The sequence below is a fragment of the Mandrillus leucophaeus genome, unplaced genomic scaffold, assembly GCF_000951045.1.
Source record: "Mandrillus leucophaeus isolate KB7577 unplaced genomic scaffold, Mleu.le_1.0 Scaffold563, whole genome shotgun sequence".
NCBI classification, from domain to species: domain Eukaryota; kingdom Metazoa; phylum Chordata; class Mammalia; order Primates; family Cercopithecidae; genus Mandrillus; species Mandrillus leucophaeus.
This window is the reverse complement of record NW_012106064.1, coordinates 1,805,113-1,829,468: the sequence shown is the minus strand read 5'-3', so window position 1 is coordinate 1,829,468 and position 24,356 is coordinate 1,805,113. Positions and strand designations below refer to the sequence as shown.

Genomic DNA, 24,356 nt, shown 5'->3' with positions numbered 1-24,356 from the left:
CCGCACCTGGAGATTAGGGAGGGACTCATTCAGAAGAGCATAAGCATGTTTTCTATAGAACTCCATAAACACGGCCTCTATAACTTCTCAAGAATGGGTGCATTGGCCGGGCGCAGTGGCTCACGCCTGTAATCCCAGCACTTTGGGAGGCCGAGGCGGGCAGATCACGACGTCAGGAGATCGAGACCATCCTGGCTAACACGGTGAAACCCCGTCTCTACTAAAAATACAAAAAATTAGCCGGGCGTGGTGGCGGGCGCCTGTAATCCCAGCTACTTCGGAGGCTGAAGCAGGAGAATGGCGTGACCCCGGGAGGCGGAACTTGCAGTGAGCCGAGGTTGTGCCACTGCCGATGGAGCTGGACTCCGTCTCAAAATAAATAAATAAATAAATAATAAAAAAGAATAGGTGCATTACAACTCTGCCAGTCAAAATACGCTGGGAATAGTCCTGGTATTCCATTTTGAATGCCATTTCCTCACCAGCCTTCTCTAGAACTCCTAGGAAGCCTGAGATTTCACAGAACAGCCTCTCGTGGGACACTCTACCATAGAAATCTGGGAAAAACAAAGAGCATGGGGTGGTGCTACTATAGGAGGGAACGAAGGTACAATCACTGGAAATGGAATAATTTGTTAGAGCATTAGAAAGAGTATAAAGAGCCATCTTTAACATTGCAGTATCTTTTATTTATCCTGCTACACTCAGGTTTGCAAAACTGCCGTATGTATGTATGTATATCAATATGTAAATGTGTATCTACCTCTCTCTCTCTATCTGATTAAATTGAAAATTAAAGTCGAATGATTGATATGAGAAAGCCTGAGAAGAAACAATCACTTTTCTTGGAAAAAAATTGTTCATATTCCATATATACTGTACACGAGAATGTGGAAAAACACTAGAAAACATGTCACTGGCCACCAGGAAAATAAATCTAGCATTCATCTATCAGTCCATATATTTTTTACTTGTCTTCATGAATATTATTTTTTTCCCCCATTTCCAACTCCTGATTTCCTGTCTCCTGATCCCTGTATCCAGTCAACAATGTCTCTTACATGGCATCCTTTCTGTACCTAAATCCAGAACCCAAATTCAAAATTTTCCATTGTGCTTTTGAAATGTTGCAAAAGCTTTCTAAATGCAAGTATCAGCAACCAACACTCTAATATGAATAAGTTTGTCTGAATATTTCCCTCCCCCATGTGATACTTGGCTAAAAAGAATGAAACATAAAAAAGACAAGTATTGCTGGGGAAGGCCAGGAAGATCAGTTTAAACCAAGATCATTGCCAGTGAGAACAAGCCTAGGTTAATGCCAGGTGCTTACTAGAAGGATGTTTTAGGGACCTGTAGGGAGGCTAAGAGGCAATCTCTGGAGAGGGTGGGAGATTGAGGAATTTGAGTCTGGGAAGGAGGCTGAACAAATGAGCAAGATAAGAGAGAAAACAAACAAACAAAAAAACTCGTTCTGCATCATTCTTTAGCTTAATAGGTAACTTAATAGGTAACTTAGCTGCTGCTAAGTTAGTACTGAAATTCATGATTCTGTGTGGACTTCACCTCTCTTTGATTTAGTTTTTCTGTCTGTAAAAAATACACTGAGAGTAGTCCTGCTAGTCTATTTCGAATGTCATTCCTTCACCAGGTTATTCTAAAACTCTAAAGGAGTATAGGGCTGTTATGGGAATAAACAAAATAACAGCACTTTTGCCTGGCACATAAGAAATGTTCAGAAGTGTTTGCATTATCATGAGAACCCTCTATACATAAACACAGACACACTCTGCTCACCTACTAATAGCCGTTTATCACATATTTCCTAAGTACTGGGTGGGACATGGTGCTAGGCACAACGGAGAAGGCAAAGATGAGTCAAACGCTATCTCAGTTGTGACAATCCTTTTTTCACCTGGAGTTTTTGAAATTAAGATATAGTGTTCTACATCCATGTTTTTGCTAATGCAGGGGAGATCGGGCTGCTTTTATTTCACTAGCACATGGAAGGAGGGATAAAGCATTTAGTAATGGTGAAATTGGCAGCTTTAGAAAATTCAAGAACTGTATCAGCATTAGAATGTGAAAACATTTGAGTCATAGGCTTGCTAGGGAGTGAGTATTTAATAGGTGCCTTTGTAAAATCTCCAAACTAGGCTGTATCATTTTCCATACATGTTTAAATCTCTTAATTACAAAGCAACTTTAATTATACATAAAGTATGCCACTTCAATCATGTTTTAATCACACATAAAAAAATTAAATTTATCCCAAAGTTATTTTCTGCATTTCAATTCTGATTTTTAAACTCTGGCATATTCTGTACCAAAAAATTGCATTAAGCTAATGTTTATGCTTGCACATAATCCCACACTTTCAAGGCAACACTTAAAATATTCAGAAGAGCTTCACAAGAGGGAGTAGTTTAATTCTGTTGTTGACTCAGAGCCATTGTTCTTCACAGTTACAGCTCCGCTGGCATAGGCTACATATGGTCACTTGTTTTCTCAGTGTACAGAGTGATAATGCATTAACATTCTGGCTGGTGGTGGAGGCTATGCTGTGCTTTAGAGAAATATAGCAGGGAAGATGTGCTGCCTCTTTGGCAGAAAAGAGGACAAGATCAACACGGGAGAGCCTGCAGATTGCTATAAACTAATCACTGGGACTGTACACTGTGGTGGCTGACCTAGAAGTCAGATCATTCCCTTACGGAGTCTAGGTTTCAAACATTGTCTGTCTGTGAGTAGGACTTACATTGAAAGAGTGGTCATCAGAGAGAACTATGGATCACAGCCACAGAAGGAAGTTTTGCCAGCTTCCTCCACCACTGCCATTCAGAGGTGCTGTTCTGGAGCCCTCAGTTGCCACTTGGAAGAGACTTTTTATGATCCCACTTTTGCTCTAATCATGGCTATGTAGGCCGCAGGTCAAGTGGAGTACTGGGCTGGTGACTGATGGCCCTGTTGAGGTCCATTAGAAGTAGTACTTAAGTACTTTCTTAGGTCATTAGTATGCAGCAACAAGAATGGGGATTTTGGCTGGAGTTTAGTAAACATGACTTTTCTTATGGCTTTTGCAATTACCTTTGGTGTGTATGAATTGAGGAAAAAAGGCCAAGGAAGATATTAAGCATCGATTCCTACCCCGCCCTCCAAAAACCCCTCGTCTCTTATCTAATATTATTCCATGTGGGATTGTATCCCAAGAGACATTTCCAGTTATGAGGGCTTCTACCTACTTTTTCCTACTTATCTGGGTTACATCTGTGGTTGTGAATAGAAAAATCAGTACTAGTGGCAGCACCAGAGGGAGCCACTTACACGCTTTTGTTTTTAAGCAGTGACGAAGCTGACAGTAAGACTTAAAATGCGGAAATATTAAGATTTAATTGTATTTTCTGAAAGAGAATGGCAGAAAAGTAGATGATATGTAAAATCTGTTAACAGCAATTCCAAATTATGGGACTAGTAGCAACCACCTTATTTCTCCCACTTGAAATATTTGTGAATGGTAATTGCCTGGCTGCAATCCAGAAAGTAAATCATATTTCAAAATGTAAAATTGTATTTGGAGCAAGAAGTATTCTCTCTGATCCTGGCATTGTCCCTCTGCAGAATACTATTAGCAAGGTTGCATGTTTGAAACCTATACCAGTTTGCTGTTTTTGTAATGTTAATGACGCTACCAAAAATAATGAGGAATTAAGACTAAAACTTTTTAGATACACATATCAGTGCTCAATACATTCTCTTTCTCATTCTGACACACACACACACACAGTGTGCACACATATTTGCACAGGTGATTTTGTTGTAGAGCATTAGAACCAGGATTACTGTAAGGACATCAGCTAGGCTTGTTCTTGAGTACCATGATAGGGTTGAGGGAATTAAAATACTGAAAGGAAAATAGAATGTATTTATCTTTATTAGCACACTGACCATTTTTTTTTAATGAGGAAATAGCCAAATCCATAAAGTTCTGAGTGAAACTCTCTTAATTACCACACTGACAAAATATTTCAAGAAAATATATTGATTCCAACTTTTTGGAGGGGAGGTTTCTAGCCCTTCTCTTGTTTTATCTTGGCTGATTCTAAAACAAATTATAAAAACCTTGGAAAGGAAGAATTGCTATAGTTCTTCTTTGAACAACAACAAAAGAAGTTGTATTCTTAATACTGCTCAGCCTTCCTCCACCCCACTTTGACAGCATCAGGCATATCCAATAACATACAATCACAAGAAGGGATTCTGTGAAATGAGATGATCTCCTTTGGCTCTGTAATGGTACTTTTTTGGCCTGATTTTGATAAGGCCTGCAGTACATAATGCTGACAACAAATGCTTTCTTAAGTTCCTTTCCATGTAACAGTAATTATCTTCAAGAAAGTATTTGATTAACTATGGTTCGTGCTATAGATGGAAAGGAGAGAATAAGAAACATTGCTTGTGCTTGACTTCCTGGCGATATTTATCCTTCTTTCTTTTTAAGAGTCCTTTCTTCTCTTTCTGCCTTGCCCACCCTAGCCAACTTGCTGCCCTTGCAGGCTGCCCATTCCTAATCCATGTGTGAGGGAAGTGATGGACTAAGGAAGTTGGGGATGCAATGTGACTGTGATCTGGTGTCCTTCTGCCTGCAGAACTTTTAAGAACACAAATTTGCCTCTGAGACAAGGAAGTTCATATATTTTTTGTTTTATCTATCCATCCATCTACCTATTTAATTTTAATTTTAAAAATGAAATTTCTCAGCCAGGTGCTGTGACTCATACCTGTAATATCAGCACTTTGGGAGGTCGAGGTGGGCGGATCACAATGTCAGGAGTTCAAGACCAGCTTGGCCAATATGATGAAACCCTATCTCTACTAAAAATACAAAAATTAGCCGGGCCTGGTGGTGTGCACCTGTAGTCCCACCTACTTGGGAGGCTGAGGCAGAAGAATCGCTTGAACCCAGGAGGCAGAGGTTGCAGTGAGCCGACATCATGCCACTGTACTCCAGCCTAGGTGACAGAGCAAGACTCCATCTCAAATAAATACATAAAATAAAATAAATTAATTAAAAAAAGAAAAAAAAACTTCTTAGTCTAAAAAGAGGGACCATTACTGAGGAAGGGATCTACAGCAATTTTGTTAACTTCCAAAACTCTGGAAGACATTGGTTATCACTTCCTTCAGGAGCCTTGACCCCACATGTCTAGAGAAGTTCAGGGCCAGAGCAGCAGATCAAATGGGAAGCCCTGGAGCTAAACATATCAGGTGATTCTGGCTACCCTATGGGCAAAAGGTTTCAATAACCTTCTTCTCCCTGGAAAAACAATGAGAAAGGAAGCAGCAGTGGTTGTGGTACAGCAGGTGACTAGTGAAGGCTGCAGAGATGACGTGAGCTTTGTATGTCCAGAGAAGGTGCCCCCAGCATGTGGTTCCACACTGTAGCGATTATCATGTCTGCTTTGTGCACAGATGATCCTGGGTTCGGGAAAGTACCCCAAAGTGTCTCCAAAGCATCTTCATACTTACGTTGTATTAGGATGTGAACATACGGGAACAGGAGTGGGACCCGGAAGGGAGAGGGGCATGTATGGTACCGAAAATGATCATCTTCACATCTTGTTGTTTCAAGCTATGTCTGCAAGTAAATCGGGAGCTGTGCTGCTAACTTAACAGAGAGATGATGCTTGAGTATTGATTTGAGTGTGAGAAAGGATATATTTATTATATAGTACTCTCCTTGGTAGTATACAAAAAGCTGGGAAAGGGCAGGGAGCAGAGTGAGTAGAGGGCATGTCTTCCGCTTAGGGAGATTAAATGGCTATCTTTGAATTGGACTGGAGGAGAAGCAATCCTTAGGGAGCTAGGAAACCAATGGACTTAAGTAAGGGATCAGTGTGGTCCTTTCTTTGTAATCTGAGAATTACCGCTATGCTTTGTTTAGCAGTGTACATAGAGGCTTCAGTTTTCCAACTCAGAACCTTAGTTAAGAGACTACAACTACATTATATGATATGCAACATCTCCATGTGTAAAAAAAAACCCCAAAAAACAAAAAACTTCTTAGTCTAGAAAGAGGGACCATTACTGAGGAAGGGATCTACAGCAATGTGTCCATTTGTGTTTAATAATAAAACCCTTGAAAAGAAAAGGATCTGAACATTCATGTCTTTGGGGAGAGAAAGGCAGGATGATTTGAGGAGCAACATCTCACTTTGGAAATCAGATTTGGAGGAGCAGGACCACGAAAGGTGAAGTAGGTGGTTTTGAGAAGGCCCAAGGCTATACAGCCTAGAATGACAAACAATAGGAAACAGATAAGAAATGAACTTGGGACAGAGCAGGGAAGAGGCCCTAAGATGTCCACATATGAATAATGTCATCAGAGAAATCCACCTGAAATCCCTAAACAAATAAATTGAAACAAGAACCCACAATAAGATGCAGATGGAGACAAAAGGGCAATCAAGGAGGCAACTGCCAACTAAGCAAAACTTCTCCTTGGTCTTTGATCAAGCAAAGTCAGAACATTTGCAGTGTTTTGAAAACTGCATTTGTTTTACAAGCTAATTGTTATTAAAGGGTGATTTCAAATAGTTAGATTTAACACTACTCCAAATAATTGTAGTAACTCAATGGTATATGGTTAAATTCTGGACCTTTGAACAAGGCTTTCAGCAAAAACCTCCTTTGTCAAGTGCAAAATAGGCAAATTTACAGCTCCTATTATATAGGGATTGCTATTTAAATCTGAGATGGCAGGAAGTAGGAGGGGGGATAATTTAAAGCAACTGACAGGCATTATGTCTTTCTCTGATCCTTATTTTTTAAGTTCTCAACAAGTAGTTTAGCAGTAAGAAGACAAATCTCTCCCAGAAAAAGTAGAATGGAAAGAAGCTTGATGCTATGCATAGTACACTGGGATTGAAGTTGGATGATGTAGATATAAGTTGACGTAGGTAAGCTTTGACTTTGCTGTATGCTAATGATTGCTGAAGGCTGTTCAACCTGGCTGAGTTTCAGTGTTTTTCCCTATAAAATAAGAAAGACAACATATTCTTGCCTGTTTCATAGAGTAGTATTAAAGGACTGTAAGTCAAAGTCTGAAAAGGCATTTTATATACTATTAAACTCTATATGAATATGGGATACCATTGAGTATAGCAGAGAAAATGGTAGTATATTGTAGTAGAGTCAGATTGGATGAATTCAGGGCATAGGCCTTAGAATCAGAGGAACCTCTGCCATTAAGTTATTTCGTCTCTCTATGCTTCAGTTTCTCTATTGATAAAGGGAGATAAGGAGAGTACTACCTGTGGAACACTGCATGGAGTAAAGGTTTTATATATATATATATATATATATAGAGAGAGAGAGAGAGAGAGAGAGAGAGAGAGAGAGAGAGATAAAGGAGCTTGACATAGAGCCTAACACACAATAAGAGTGCATACATAAAATGAATATTACCTTTTACCAGGTGTGATTATTGTGGTTGACACCACTGAGTTTATTTATCTTAGAAATGATAAATTCATGAGCTTCACAGATAAGGAAGGACCTTGAAGCTCAAGCACTTTGTTTCTGTATAACACTTACATCACTTGCATTATACTTGTTGACATATAGATGGTATTTAAACCATGAGATTAGATTACACCACCAAAGGAGTGAGCATAGGTAGATGCTCAATATATGCATTCCATTCCCCAAACTTCTAAACTACATAACTGTATGCAAGCTCCTTATCCCTCTAAGCCTCATTTCTTCATTTGCAAAATAGAGATAATATCTTCCTCATAGAATGAGAGGGTTTAATGAGATAGTATATGCAGAATATGCAGCACCTCATTGGAATGATTTCATTCGGTTCTTTTGGTGAAAACTCAGCCAAAGGGAAAACAGGGCAACCAGGAGCAGCTTCTTCCTCATGAATTTAACTGTGTGAGTTGTTTTCCCTAACTCATATTTCTTTTGCTTTCTATTTTCTGAAAGACTTCATGTTTCAGTTAGTTCAGAAAATACTGCTTTGATCACAAAGCTGACCCCTACTACATATAATCCTGAGGCTTTTTCAGGTAAAAGACATGCAAAAATATACTTACAAAACAATGTGTTTATTTCTTACTTAGATATTCCAAAGCATGTGAGCATTAAGATTTGAAAGAAGAGGTGGGAGACACATAGTTGCAAATGATATTTGTATTTTTTAGAATTTGATATGATTAAATAGATACTGTTATGGCCCAAGCACAAAGGTTTCATCACTTTAATATATATAGTTAAAGTGAGTCTAATGTATTTTGAGAGAGATATAAAGAAACTCAAGTATTTATTCTGAGATCTTCTACAAATAATGTTTTTGAAAGTTCATATAAAATAAATCTTTATGATACCATGATCAAACTGTAATATTCATCTGTCGGTATGAACTCAACTCTTATGTTCAATAATAGAAATATATGCTCTTATAACTATAAAATTGAAACCTCTTGAGAGTACAAACTGGTAAACTTGGAAATCTATTACTTGGAATTAAAACTGCATGTTATTTTTTCATAGAAAATGATCTACCTTTTCTGTGATAGGTATTACATTTGACATATTCTTCCATGTCTCAAGGTAATACCTATGGTCTCACAAATTACATTTGTAATTAGTTATTCATGCCATTAAACTTAAATATACTATAGAAGTTGAAGAGAGTTCGTAGAAGTAGAAAATAAAAATAAAGTTTCTGATTTTTTTTTAAATGGTCTTTTTCAGTTTTAAGACTATAGAATTAAGTAATCATTTTAAAAGCTCGCACATTAAAACTATTTTAAAAATGTCTTGATATGTGATACCTGAACTCAATTCTTTAAGTAGTCTATTTACAAAAAATAATGATTTTCTATTTTGCTGAATTATCTGAATCATATAAGCATTTTTACTTTAATGGAAACAATAATTTTCTTTATAAAATGAGTAATTCATATTTTGTTATCATTATGTGGATTTAAACACTCTTAGAAAATACATATCAGACACTAATAAGAATTATTTTGAGTTGCTTAATTATACACTGCACAGAAATGTAATAATTCATAACAGATTGCTTGCAACAATAACTTGCAATTTCAAAGATATTATGTTTAGGTCTCTATCAGTTTACAGTTATTTTGTAACTTATAAATAGTTCTTGTACATGTAACTGGTGTAACAGATATTGTAATACAAAGTGTAAAGGGAATGTACAATATGAAATATTGAATTAACTATGTTTTTTAGGTGTTTTATTTCTTCTTAAACTAAACTTTTATGTAAACTTTCTGCCTCCCTATTCTTCTCAGAGTAAGTTTTACTCATAAAATTTTGTGGCTTTTATTATTTTTATTAAACAAGAAATATTCATCTTAATAATTAGACAAAAAACAATTGAGCAAATAGGAAGAAAAAACAGAATTCTGTCATCACAAGGTATCTCCTTTTATTCATCCATTCTCTTTCTTTTTATTTCTGTGTTTGTGTGTGTGCATATTATTTGAAAGTATATATACATAAATATAAAATATAAGTATATATAACACAAAGATGGTATTTTAATGCTCTGTTATATATATATTTGTTTCACATATTAATATGTGAAATATTAGAAGGTATAATTATAATTAGAATATGTAAATATTATAATTTTAAGATATAATTAGTATACAATATAATATTGTATACTATAATTTAACAACTTATTGTTTGAATTTTTTTTGTTCTCAGTTCTTTTTTCTGTTAACTATGAACTGCATATTTCAATGCACAGTTGTTTGATTATTTTCTTAGGATAAATTACTGATCATGAATTCTTGGGGTAAAGATGTGCACACTTTAAATTCTTTCAATGTATGTTCCTAAAGTGCTTTCCATAAATGTCATAGCCCAATGAAATGTCTCAGGCAGAAGTTCATTGTGCCCTGTGCAATACAGATGTTATATTCTTTTTGATATTTTCCAATCCAATAGGTATGATCTTTCTTGTCATTGCATAAATTGGCAAGTCTTTGATAGCTAATGATATAAAACTATAAAAAACATGTATTTGCCAAATGAATTTCATCTTGGAGATTTCGTGTAATTTTTCTAATCTACTGTTCATTTATTCTGTTTATGTAAACACAGCTATAGATCATTTTTTGTTTCTTTCTTTAACATCAAGTTTAGATTCTGAGAAGCCAAATTATGTACATATTAACCCATATATTCTTTAGATAGTTTTATGTCTTGAGTTTTTACAATTACATATTTTTGTCATTCAAAATGTGTTATGTTATGAAGTATGATATAAGGATCCAAACCACACTTGTTCAACTCACAGGCCCTGGGCCACATGGGGTCCAGGATGGCTTTGAATGTGACCCCATCACAAATTTGTAAACTTCCTTAAAATATTATGAGTTTTCTTTGGCAGTTTCTTTTCTTTTTTTCTTTTCTTTTCTTTTCTTTTTTTTCTCATCAACCATCATTAGTGTTAGTATACTTTATGTGTGGCCCAAGACAATTCTTCTTCTTCTGGTGTGGCCCAGGGAAGCCAAAAGATTGGACACCCTAAAAATAGTAGTATTGAAGAGTCTATCTTTACACACTAATTTGAAATGTGTACTTTTTCATGTGCAAAATTTTTACACATAGTTGAGTCTTCTGGAATTTCTATTCATTGCCATTGCTCTGCTTATTGGGTGAAAGTGCTGCATTGTTTTAATTTATTATGTATTTCTAATACTTTTGTAATATCAGGTAGTACAAGTCCTATGCATTAATTACTCTTTTTTTCAGATATTTTCTTACTATTCTGTCTACTGTTTCTTCTAAATGTATTGTAAAATATTCATCAAGTAAAAAGTAATATAATTGTTATGATAAATTAATAAGGAAATGTTAACCTTACACTCTTGATTTTCAGAATCAGGAACCTAGTCTATTTCTCCGTTTTTAAAAAATCATTTTTTATTATATACTTTTTATTTTTAAATAATCTCTAATGTCTAGAAAAGTTATTTATTTGGACATAATCTTAAAATTAGAATTTGCAAGAGTACAAATGTCTATTTTTAAAGCCATTTAAAAGTAAGGTGCCCATCTTTCCTTCAAATACATTAGTGTACATTTCCTACAAATAAGGATATTCTCTTTCCTAATTACAATTGCCATCAAAATTAGGAATTAACATTGGTATGTTATCCCATCTAATCCTTAGACCCTTTTCAGTTTTTATCAGGTGTTCCAACAAAATCCATTATAGAAAAAGGATCCATCTTATAATAATTATTATTTTTATTATTATATGAGACAGCATCTCTGTCACCAAGGCCAGAGTGCAGTGGTGCAATCTCAGCTCTTTGCAACCTCTGCCTTCTGGGCACAAGCAATTCTTCTGCCTCAGTCTGAGACTGGGACTACAGACTGAGGCAGAAGACTGGGACTACATGTGTGTACCATCATGCCCAGATGCATTTTGTATTTTTTGCAGAGACAGGGTTTTGCCATGTTGCCTCAGGCTGGTCTTAAACTCCTGGGCTCAAGCGATCCTCCTGCCTCAGTCTCCTAAAGTGCTTGGATTACAGTCGTGAGCTACCACACCTGGCCCAATTTTGAATTATGTTTTCTTTTTAGTTGCTGTGTCTCTTTAGGCTTGTTCAGTCTGATACAGTGTGTTAGTCATTCTTTGATTTTATGCTCAACACTTTTTAATTGATACATAATGATTTTACATATTAATAGGATACATGTAATATTTTGATACATATATACAATGTTTAATGATCAAATCAGAGTAATTTGGTTATCCATCAAATTCAAACATTTATTATCTCAAACTCAAACACTTATGATATATGTATGTGTATATAGTTGTGTGTGCATATATATAGTGTACTATATATATTTATATATATATATATTGTGCACACACACAATGGAATACTATTCAGCTATAAAAAGAAGGAATTCTTGTCATATGCAGCAACATGAATGAACTTGGAGGACATTATGCTAATTGAAATATGCCAGGCACAGAAAGACAAATATCACATGTACTTTCTCATATGTGAGAGCTAAAACGTTTATCTCAAGGAGGTAGAGAGAAGAATGGTGGTTATCAGAGGCTGTGAAAATAAAAATACTATATGATCTAGCAATCCTGATTCCATACCTTAGCTGCTATGAATAGCACTACAATAAACATAGAAATATAAATATCACTTCAATTTGATTTCCTTTTGGATATACCCAGTAGTAAGAGTGCCAGATCATATGGCATTTTTATTGTTGTTTTCTTGAGGAACAATTATACTGTTTTTCTATAATGGCTGTACTAATTTACATTCCCACAATCAGTATACAAACCTTCCTCTTTCTCCTTTGCCAGTCTCTGTTATTTTTTTGTCTTTTTGATCATAGCCATTTTAACTGGGGTGAAATTATATCTCATTGTAGTTTTGATTTGTATTTCTCTGATGATTAGTAATGTTGAACACTTCTTGTGTACTCGTTTGACATCTGTATGTCTTCTTTTTGGAAATATCTATCTAGATCATTTGTCTTTTTTATATTAGATTTAATTTTTGCTGTTGAGTTGTTTGAGGTTGTTATAGATGTAAGTTATTAATTCCTTGTCAGATGGATAAACTGCAAGTATTGTTTCTATATTAGTCCATTCTCACACTGCTATAAAGATACTATCTGAGACTAGGTAATTTATAAAGGAAATAGGTTTAACTGACTCACAATTCTGCATGGCTGGGGAGGCCTCAGGAAACTTACAATCATGGTAGTGGGTGAAGGAGAAGCAAGAAGCTTCTTCACAAGGCAGCAGGAGAGAGAGAGAGAGACTGAGGAAGTGCCACACTTTAAACCATCAGATCTCATGAAAACTCCCTCACTATCACAAGAACAGCATGTGGGAAACTGCCCCTGTGATCTAATCACCTCCCACCAGGCCTTCCCTTAACACATCGGGATTACAATTTGAGATTAGATTTGGGTGGAGACACAGAGCCAAACTGTATCATTCTGCCCTTGGCTCCTCCCAAATCTCATGTCCTTTTCACATTTCAAAATCAATAATGCCTTCCTAACAGTCCCCCAAAGACTTAACTCATTCCAGCTTTAACCCAAAAGTCCAAGTCTGAAGCCTCATCTGTGACAAGGCAAGTCCCTTCTGCCTATGAGTCTGTAAAGTCAAAAGCAAGTTAGTTACCTCGAAGATACAATGGAGGTGTGGGCTTTGGGTAAATGTTCCCATTCCAAACTGGGAGAAATTGACCAAAAAAAAAAGGGGACATAGGCCCCATGAAAGTCCAAAATCCAGTAGGGCAACCATTAAATCTGAAACCTCCAAAATCTCCTTTGGCTCCATGTCTCACATCCAGGGCTCACTAATGCAAGGGGTGGACTCCCACAGCCTTAGTCAGCCCTGTTCCTGTGACTCTGCAGAGTACAACCCCTGCGGCTGCTTTCACCAGCTGGTATTGAGTGCCTGCAGCTTTTCCAGGTAAACAATGCAAGCTGTTAGCAGATCTACCTTTCTGGGATCTAGAGGGTGGTGGCCCTCTTCTCACAGCTTCACTAAGCAGTGCCCCAGTGGAGACTGTGTTTGGACTCCAGCCCCATATTTCCCTTCCACACTTCCCTAGCAGACATTCTCCATGAGGACTCCACTGCAGCAGACTTGTGCCTGGACATCCAGGCATTTCTATACATCCTCTGAAATCTAGGCAGAGGCTCCTGAAGCTCGACTCTTGTCTTGTGTGCACCCACAAGCTGAACACCATGTGGAAGCCACCAAGCTTGGGGCTCACATCCTCTGAAGCAATTGCCTCAGCTTTAACCTTGGCCCCTTTTAGCCACAGCTGGAGCTAGAACAGCTGAGATGCAGGGCACCAAGTTCTGAAGCTGCACAGATCCACTGGGCCCTGGGCCCCGTCCATGAAGCCATTTTTCCCTCCCAGGCCTCTGGGTCTGTCATGGAAGGGGCTGCTCTGAAGGTCTCTGACATGCCCTGGGGGCATTTTCCCCATTGTCTTTGCTAGTAACATTCAGCTCCTCCTTACTTGAACAAATTTCTATAGTCAGCTTGGCTCAAATTCCTTCCCAGGAAATGGGTTTTTCTTTTCTACCACGTGGTCAAGCTTCAAAATTTCCAAACCTTTATACTCTGCTTCCCTTTTAAACGTAAGTTCTAATTTCAAGTCATCTCTTTGTGATCATATATAACTGAAAGCTTTCAGAATAAGTCAGGTTATCTCTTGAACACTTTGCTGCTGAGAAATTTCTTCCGCCAGATACTCTAAATCGTCTCTCTCAAGTTTAAAGTTCCACAGATGTCTAGGGCAGGGGCAAAATACCACCAGTCTCTCTGCTAAAGCATAGCATGAGTGAACTTTACTCCAGTTCCCCAAATGTTCCTTATCTCCTTCTGAGACCGCCTCAACCTAGACTTCGTTGTTCATATCGCTGTCAGCATTTTAGTCAAAACTATTCAACAAGTCTTGAGGAAGTTCCAAACTTTCCCATATCCTCCTGTCTTCTTCTGAGACCTCCAAACTGTTCCAACCTCTGCCTGTTACCCAGTTCCAAAATCGTTTCCACATTTCAGGTTATCTTAGTGGCAGTACTCCACTCTTCCAGTACCAATTTTCTGTATTAGTCCATTATCACACTTCTATAAAGATACTACCTGAGACTGGGTAACTTGTAAAGGAAAGAGGCTTAATTGACTCACAGTTCCATATGGGTGGGGAGGCCTCAGGAAACTTAAAATTGTGGTGGAAGGTGAAGAAGAAGCAAATACCTTCTTCAGAAGGTGGCAGGAGAGAGAGATAAAGAGCGAGGAAAAACCATCAGATCTTTTGAGAACTCCTTTACTATCAAGAGAACAGCAAGGGGAAAACTGCCCCCATGATCTAGTCACCTACCAGCAGGTCCCTCCTTCAGCATGTGGGGATTACAATTCAAGATGAGATTTGGGTGGAGACACAGAGCCAGACCACATCAGTTTATCATTCTGTAGATGACCTCTTCACTCTGTTGGTTTTTTCCTTTTCTGTGCAGAGGCCTTTTTTTTTCTTTTAATCTTTATAGAATCTCATTTGTCACCTGTGTTACCAGAAAATCATTATCCAGATTAATGTTCTAAAATGTTTTCCCAGTGTTTTTTCTAATAGATTCATAGTTTCAGGTCTTATATTTAAGTCTTTAATTCATTTTGAGTGATTTCTGTGTATGGTGAGAGACAAGGGTCTATTTCCATTCTTCTACATACAGATACCCACTTTTACCAGGATTATCTATTGAAGAGACTGTCCTTGTATGTTCTTGGTGTCTTGGTTGAAAATGAGTTGGCTGTAAATGCATAGACTTATTTCTGGGTTCTCTGTGCTATTTCATTAGTTTATGTGATTTTATGCCAGCACCATGCTGTTTTAGTTACTATAGCCTTGTAGTATACTCTGAAGTCAGGTATTATAATGCCTCCAGCTTTGTTCTTTTTGCTCAGGATTACTTTGACTATTTGGGGTCCTTTGTAGTTTCTTGTAAATTTTAAGAATTTTTTTCCTAAATCTGTGAAGAATGTCATTGTTATTTTGATAGGAATTGCATTGACATTGTAGATCACTTTGGGTAGTATGGACATATTAACAATATTATTTCTTCTACTCCAGGAACATGAGATCTCTTTTAATTATTTGTGTGTCATTTCTAATTTCATTTATCAGTATTTTATAGTTTTTATGGCAGAGCTGTCTCACCTCTTTGGTGAAATTTATTCCTAGATATTTTATTGTTTGTAACTATCATAAATGGAATTACCTTCTTGATTTCTTACAGAATGTTCACTGTTGGAACATAGAAATACTAATGTTTTTTGTGTCATGATTTAGTATTATATGTTGCAACTTCATTGAATTAGTTTGTTAGTTCTAACAGGTTTTTGGCAGACTCTAGTTCTAACAGGTTTTGGTGGAACAGGTTTTTCTAAGTATAAGATTATGTCAACAGCAAACAAGGACAATTTGACTTCTTCCTTTTTCATCTGCAAGCTTTTTTTTTCCTTTCTCTTGCCTAATTGCTCTACTAAGACTTCTGCTATGATGTTGCATAAAAGTGATGAAACGAGGTATCTTTTTCGTCTTCCAAATTTTACAATAAAGTTTTTCAAATGTTCCCCATTCAGCATGATGTTAGCTATGGGTTTGTCATATACAGCCTTTAATGTTTTGGAGTATGTTTTTTTCTATATTTGTTGAGAGTTTTTATTATGAACAGATGCTACATTTTATCAAATGCTTTTCTGCATTCATTGAAACAATAGGCTTTTGTCTTTCAGTCTGTTCGTGTGCTATAGCACATTTATTTATTTATTTATTGAACCATGCTTGCATCCCTGGGATAATTCTTGCTTGATCATGATGAATAATCTTTTTGATATGCTGTTGGATTCAGTTTGCTAAAATTTTGTTGAGGATTTCTGCATCTATGTTCATCACAGATATTTGCTTGTAATTTGCCTTTTTGTTGTGCCCTTGTCTGGTTTTGGTTTCAGGGTAATGTTGGACTCATAGAATGAGTTTGAAAGAATTCTTTCCTCTTCAAATTTTTTGGAATAGTTTGAGGAAAATCAGTATTGTATTTTCTTTAAAAGTTTGGTAAAACTTAGCAATGAAATTATCTGATTATGGACTTTCTTTGTGAAAATTGTAAAACTTACTTAATCAACCTCATTACTTAATGGACTGTCCAATTTTTTTATTTCCTCATGATTCAATCTTGTAAGATTATATGCTTCTAAGAATTTATTCATACCTTCTAAATTTTCTAATTTGTTGGTGTATAGTTCTTCACAATAGTCTCTAATAATCTTTTATATTTCTGTGGTATCAGTTGTAATGTTCCATTTTTCTTCTCTGATATTACTTGGATCTTTGTTTTTTCTTAATTAGTCACAGTAAGGTTTATCCATTTTGTTTATCTTCTCAAAAAAACAGCTTTCTATTTTGTTGATTATTTTTCTATTTTCTTTTTCATCTCAATTTCATTTACTTTTGCTCTGATTTTTAGTATTACTTTTTCCTTCTATGAATTTTCAGTTTTATTTGTTCATGCTTTTCTAATTCCTTTAGGTGCTTAGTTAGGTTGGGTTTTGGAAGTCTTTTTGTAAACATTTATTGCTGTAAACTTTTTTCTTAGTACTACTTTTTCTATATTGCATAGGTTTTGGTATGTACTGTTTCCATTTTAATTTGTTTCAAGGAATTTCAAAATCTTCTTTGCAAAGTATTCATTGATCCATTGGTTGTTCAAGGCCATGTTGTTTAATTTTCACGTATCTGTGCAATTTCCAAGGTCTCCTTTTGTTGTTGAGTTCTAGTTTTACTCCATTGTGTTCAGAAAAGATACTTGATATGATTTCTACTCTTTTGAATTTGTTCAGACTTGTTTTATGACCTAAGATATGGTCTATCCTGGAGAAGTTCAATATGCTGAGGAAAATAATATGTATTCTTCAGCAGTTTGCTGAAATATTCTATAAATATCAGTTAGGTCTATTTGGTCTAGAAACTCTAATTTTCTTTTTTTTTGGTTGAGTTTCTGTCTGGAGGACTTGTTCATTGCTTAAAGAGGGGCATTAATGTCTCCTACTATTACTGTTACAGTCTGTCTCTTTCTTTATATTTATTAATATTTGCTTTATATATTTTTGTGCTCCAATGTTGGAGTACATATATATTTACAATTGCTATATCCTCCTGTTATACTGACCCAATTATTATTATTTAATGACCTTCTTTTGATAGTTTTGGACTTGAAGTCTATTTTATCTGATATAAGTTTAGCTACTGCTGTTTTTATGGTTTACATTTGCATGGAATCTTTTTTTTCTCCTTCACTTTTATTCTATGTTTATTTTTATAGGTGAAGTGAGTTTCCTGTAGGCAGCATATGATTGGGTCTTATTATTTCAGTTGCATAATTTAGTTTATTACATTCAATATTATTATTGATAGGTGAGGACTTACTACTACTGTTTTGTTTCTGATTTTCTGGTTGTATTGTAAGTTCTCTCTTCCTTTCTTTCTTTTCTACTGTCTTTGTTTTGGCTACGTGATTTTTTTCTGGTAGTATGTTTTAATTTCTTTTTATTTTTAACATATCTGTATTATTTTTTTTTTATGATTACCGTAAGGCTTACAAAATATTTTATGATTATAACAACTTAAACTGATGACAACTTAACTTCGACTCAAAGAAAAGAAAAAAAATGACTCCATCTCCCCACATTTTGACCTTTTTTGTCTCAATTTATATTTTTATACATCCCATCTCTTAAGAAATTATGTAATTATTTTTGATAGATTTGTCTTTTACTCTTCATACTAAAGGTATGAGTGGTTGATACGTCACAAGTTTAGAATATTGTGCATTTGTATTTGTACTTGCCTTTTCCATTGTTTTATACTTTCAGATGTTTTCGTTTTGCACATTAACATTTTTTTCTTTCATATTGAAGAACTCCCTTTAGCATTTCTTTTAAGCTCAGTCTGGTGATCATGAATTTCCTTAGCTTTTGTGTGTCTGGGAATGTCTTTAATTAGAGCTCCTTTATATGTTGTTTCTTTTGTTTTGCTGCTTTTACAATCCTCTTTTTGTCTTTGGCCTTTGAAAATTTGATTATTATATGCTTTGGAGTAGTCTTATTTGGGTTAAATCAGGTTGGTGATCTTTGATCTTTTAGTATCTGGATAATCTTTCCCTAAGTTTGCAATATTTTATGTTATCATTTTTAAAATAAGTTATCTACACCTTGCCATTTCTCAACTCCCTCTTGGCGGTCAATGACTATTAGATTTGCTCTGTTGAGGCTATCTAGATCATGTAGACATTCTTTTTTCTTTTTCATTCTTTTTTTCTCTCCTCTGACTGTGTGTTTTCAAACAGCCTGTCTTCATACTCTCTGATTCTTTTGCTTAATCAGTTTTGCTGGCAATAACCTCTAATGTATTTCTCTATCTAGCCATTGTATTTCTCCGCTCCAGGATTTCTGTTTGATTTATCTTTTATTATTTTATTATTTTTGTCAAATTTATCTGAATAAATTTCTGCACTGATTTACTGTGTTATCTTGGAGTTCACTCAAAACTACTGTTTTGAGTAGTTAATCTGAGAGGTCACAAATCACCATATTCTTAGGGTCAGACATTGGCTCCCTTTTTGTCTTCTCGTGGAGGTCATAGCTACCTGTTTGATTTTGTTTCTTATGGATGTATGTCTATGTCTTTGCATTCAAGGTTTAGTTATTTATTTCAGTCTTTGCTGTCTGCCTTGGTTTGGTCTTTCTAGAGTACGTATGACTAGAAGTCCTGTGCAGGTTGATTTTTGAGTACCCTCAGCCCAAGAACACTGCCTCCTTTTCTGCACTAGATGGCACCCTTGATCAGATTTGCCACAATTCTTACAAATAACTTGAGAGTGCTGCCCGTCCCAGATTGGGCGTGGGGGAATCCTAAAGTGTATATCCCCGCTGTGTGGGAAAGCTGGCTAAGGGTTATGCCCAGAGAGCCCCTGAAGTACATCCCCTAAAGCATGTTGCTGCTGAACAGATTTGGTGATTTGGCATCTCCTTTGACAGATGAAGAATAGCTGCTGAGTTTTGTTCACTGGCTGGTACTAGCCACACCTCTACTTTATGCCTCTAGTTTCCCTTAGAAGCCTTCACCCTACAGACATTTGTGATGCTTCCTGTGGATTCAAGCAGAAATGTTTTTCCTGTGAAGAAACCTAACTGGTGACGCAACTGTCAGTCTTCCTTGATCTCACTTTTTCCAGGGTAAAATCTGAATCTGGTAGAACCTTTCTGCATAGTGCCTGGCTAGGGGAAGGGTGTTGTGACCAGAGAGTTTTGTTTCTCTTACCTCCTGCTTGTGGTTTTTCACTTCTCTGTGATACCTGGAGTCATCATAGCCTCAGTTTTTAGTTCTGGGATATCTCTGGTGATAATCTTGGCTCTAGATAATTGATTTTGGTTTCCTATGAGGGAGAGTAAAACCAAATTGCTCTTACTCCACCCTTTTGATAATATCACTCTCTCGACACTTTTAAGGACTATAGAACTGTTGTTTTATAGTCTCTAAGTTTGGAATTGTCTGATATTTCTTAATGATTACTTTTATAAGATGCATGTTTTGGAAAAATGTCACAGAAGTGAAGCTATTATCTTACTGCATCCTATCAGGTGGCTCTTGATTAAGGTGGTATCTGCCAGCCTTCTCCCCTGTAAAGGTGTCTAATATCATTTGGATATTTGTCTGCTCTAAAACTCTTGTTAAAACTTTATCCCCAATATAGGAGGTGTGACCTAGTGAAAAGTATTTGGGTTATGAGGGATATGTCCTCATGGTTTAGTGCCATTCTCATGGGATTAAATGAGTTCTCACTCTTAGTTCCTTTGCCATCTACTTGTTAAAACGAGTCTGGCATCTCCTTTTCCTCTCTCTTGCTTCCTACCATGTGATCTTTACATACCAGCTCCTCTTTGCTTTGTATCATGAGCAAAAACTTCCTGGCAGCACCAGAAGCAGATGCTGATACCATGCTTCTCGCACAGCCTGGAGAACTGTGAGCCAAATATATTTTCTTTATAAAGTACCCAACCTCAGATATTTCTGATAGCAATACAAACAGATGAAGACAGTATTCTTTTCCCCTTTGTAATATATCATGCCCAGCTAACTTTTAATTAGTTAATTGACTGTATCAGTATGTATTCATTCTATTTTCACTAAATGGGTCACCGTTTTTATTACTCTCATTTTATTCTTTCATGCTAAAATTTTCCCTATTTCACTAGTAGAAACATGTTAGGGTAGAACACGTGAACTTTTACCATAACCCTATCATTCTGAAAGCACTTTCTTGCCTTCTGACCCAGTAAGATGTTCCTGGATCATCTTGTGCTTTTCCTTCTCTAGCTGTTGAACCAGCCATTTCTCCAAGGATCCTTGTGTTCCCTTTTTTTTGTTTTTAATCTACATTTTGGTTTGTTTCTTTATGAATAAGAGTAGTTTTGGGCAAATATGGAGCAAACAATTTCTTTTTATTCATGTACTTTTCCTATCAAATCTAGCACACATCTACAATGTACAAAATCTTTCTTGTACTTATATAACTTTTTATTTGTATGAAATATGATGAAATCAGTATCTGTGAGCATTTTTCAAATTCAGTAATCAATTTTTGCCATGATTTTTAGATATATACATATATATATAATATATACTTTAATTTTTACAGCAATTTCACATTTGTAGTAAAATTGATTGGAAGATGCAGAGATTTCCAATATATGCCCTGCCCTCATTCTTGCATATCCTCTTCTATTATCAGCATCTTACACCAGAGTGATACATTGTTATGAACAGTGAATCCACAGTGACACATAATTATCATCCAAAATCCAAATTTTCATTAGGATTCAGTGTTGGTGTGATACAGTGTGTGGATTCCACAAATGTATAATGATATATGCCCACCATCATAGTATCATGCAGAATAGTTTCACTGCTCTACAAATCTTCTAGGGCTCTATGGTCTACCTATTTATATCTTCCTCCCTACCAGCCCCTGGCAACCACCAAGCTTTTTACTATTTCCATAATTTTGGCTTTTTAAAAATGTCATTTATCTGAAATCATATGGTGCATAACAATTTTATATTGAATTCTTTCACTTAGTAATAAGCATGTAAGTTTCCTCCATGTCTTTTCATGGCTTGATAGCTCATTTCTTTTTAGTGCTAAATAATATTCCTTTGTCAGGATACATGATAGTTTACCCATTAACCTACTGAAGAACATCTTGGGTTCTTTTAAATTTTGGAAATGATAGATAAAACTGCTATAAACACCTGTGTGCAGGTTTCTGTATGAGCATAAGTTTTCAACTTCTTTGTGGAAATACCAAGGGATGTGATGGCTGGATCATTCAGTACAAGTGTAAGTACTTTTGTAAGAAATTAAAAAACTGACTTGCAAAGGTGCTATACCATTTGTATTTTCGCTAGTAGTCAATGAGAGTTCCTTTTGTTCCACCTCCTTGCCAGCATTTAGTATTGTCAGCATTCTGGATTTTGCCCTTTCTAATAGCTGTGTGGAAGTACCTCGTTAGTGTTTTAATTTGCATTTCTCTAATAACATACGATGTGGAGCATCTTTTTCTATGCTTATTTACATCTGTATAGCTTCTTTGGTGAGATGTTTGCTAAGGACTTTGGCCAATGTTTTAATCAGGTTATTCATTTTCTTACTGTTGAGTTTTAAGAGTTCCTTGTATATTTTGGATGAATCCTTTATCAGATATATCTTTAATAAACATTTTCATCTAGTCTTTGGCTTGTCTTCTCATTCTCTTAGTAGTGTCTTTTGCATACTTTTTTATTGTAGTCAAGTACAGCTTATCAATTATTTCTTTTGTGGATTGTGTCTTTGGAGTGGTGTATAAAAGTTAATGCCAAACCCAAAGTCCTCTAGACTTATTTCCTATGTTATCTTTTAGAAGTCTCATTTCCTTTTAGAGGACAGTGATATTTGAAGCCAATATTTGGGTGCTGGGTATCCTCATTACTATTTGGGAACCACTCCTCACAGTCTCTCTCAGTGGACAGAGTTCGGAAATATATATTTATCCAATTTATATCTCTTTATATTTCTATATCTTTCTATTAAAAATAATGAGTTCACACTACTACCTAAAATTCTAATCAAACACCACATAATTATTTGGGTTTTCTCCCTTTTCATATTTGCAACATTTTTATGTTAATGAGAAACACGGCTTTTATTATTCTTAAGATATTTACCTATTTGACCAATTGCCCTGTATTGAACCAGTCTCCCATTGCTGCCACTGTGCCTTCCTCTGACAGACATCCTCCTCACCCTACCTGGGCTCTGATGCTCCTTATTGGGCTGCCCTCCTGCAGGAACACCCTCATCCTGTTTGGGATTGAGCAGTCTATGTCTAAACTTGCCTCTGTTTGGATGACTCCTCATTCTGCAAATCCCCTAGCTCCCCACAGTGTTCCCTCCCTGTCTGAGACCTCTCCTCACCATGCTCAGGCTCTGATCCCTTCCTCTGGGCCATCTTGGATGCAAACCCTCCCCCATTAAGATGCCTACTTTCCTCTGTCTTACCCAGTTAGTTTAGTTTAATAATGTTCAGTAAGGAAAAAGAAGGAAAAGAGAAGAGGGCCTGATCTTTCATGTCCCTCAGTAAAATTTACAGTTTCATTGTTAGCTTTCTTAGATTTCTAGCTATTTTATATTTTTGCTTGTATGGTGCATATTTATTTTCTTTTTTTCTATTTTCTCCCTTTGTTGCTGGTACATAGATAAGTTTTTATTTGTACTTTGAGTGTTTAATTTATAACCAACCAATTTCTTGATCATTTTGCTCCCTCCTTATATGTATTTAATCGAGCTCTTCCTAAAACATCAGTTGTTCTATCACTTTATGCATAATGGAAGTTTTCTTGATCTGATACTTCTTTGTAGTTGAGAAGCTCCTGGCTTAGGTTATATAATTTATGGGAAACAAGTTGCTTAAATAAAAATGTCCCTAAAAATTCATTAATTAGTATTAAGATTTATGATTTACTACATAAAATGATGAAATATAGAATCGTGAGGCCCTTTTAAAAGTATTTAAGAATCACCCAAAATATTGCTTGCTTTTTAAGCTTAGATTCTTTTCTTCTAGACTGTGGAAGTAGAAAATACACGATTATTCAGAATTCTAGAATCGACTTTAATCCAAAATCCTTAACTAGAAAGTGGGGGTCAGGAGAGGTGGGGAATTAGAAATTTAAAACTATGTGTTATAGTTTATATTAGATAATTTTTAGACATATTCAAATTAAACTGTTTTCTCCTTAACTTTCCTTTTTTTCATAAAATCTTTAAGAGTATCAAACAGTATAGCAAAGTAGATTCTAATATTCATATTCTTATTACTAATATAATACATGAGTTCTTTGTAGTAGTGGTTTTCGAATGTTAACATGCATATGAATTACCTGGTAATGGGGGCTAGGAAATTGCATTTTGATCAAACACTGCAGGTGATTACAATTCATGGGCCTCACTTAAGAAACACTGATTTAGAATGAAACAATATTTGAGTAAATACTTCAAGTGGTATACTTTTGTTTAAAGTACAGACAAAGAGTAAACACACTTTTTTCTAGTGATTATATCATTATTCAGGGAATACAGGGCACCATGTAGCTGGAGTCAATTGCACTCTCTACAATCTACTATCAGAATAAGCTGTTGATGTTC

General features: G+C 35.8%; 1 protein-coding gene across 1 annotated transcript in view; it reads left to right on the top strand.

Annotated features, from left to right (window-relative positions):
• Positions 1-24,356, top strand: part of NLGN1 (neuroligin 1) — a 991,256-nt gene that overhangs the window by 12,307 nt on the left and 954,593 nt on the right. The gene's annotated exons all lie outside the window — the stretch shown is intronic.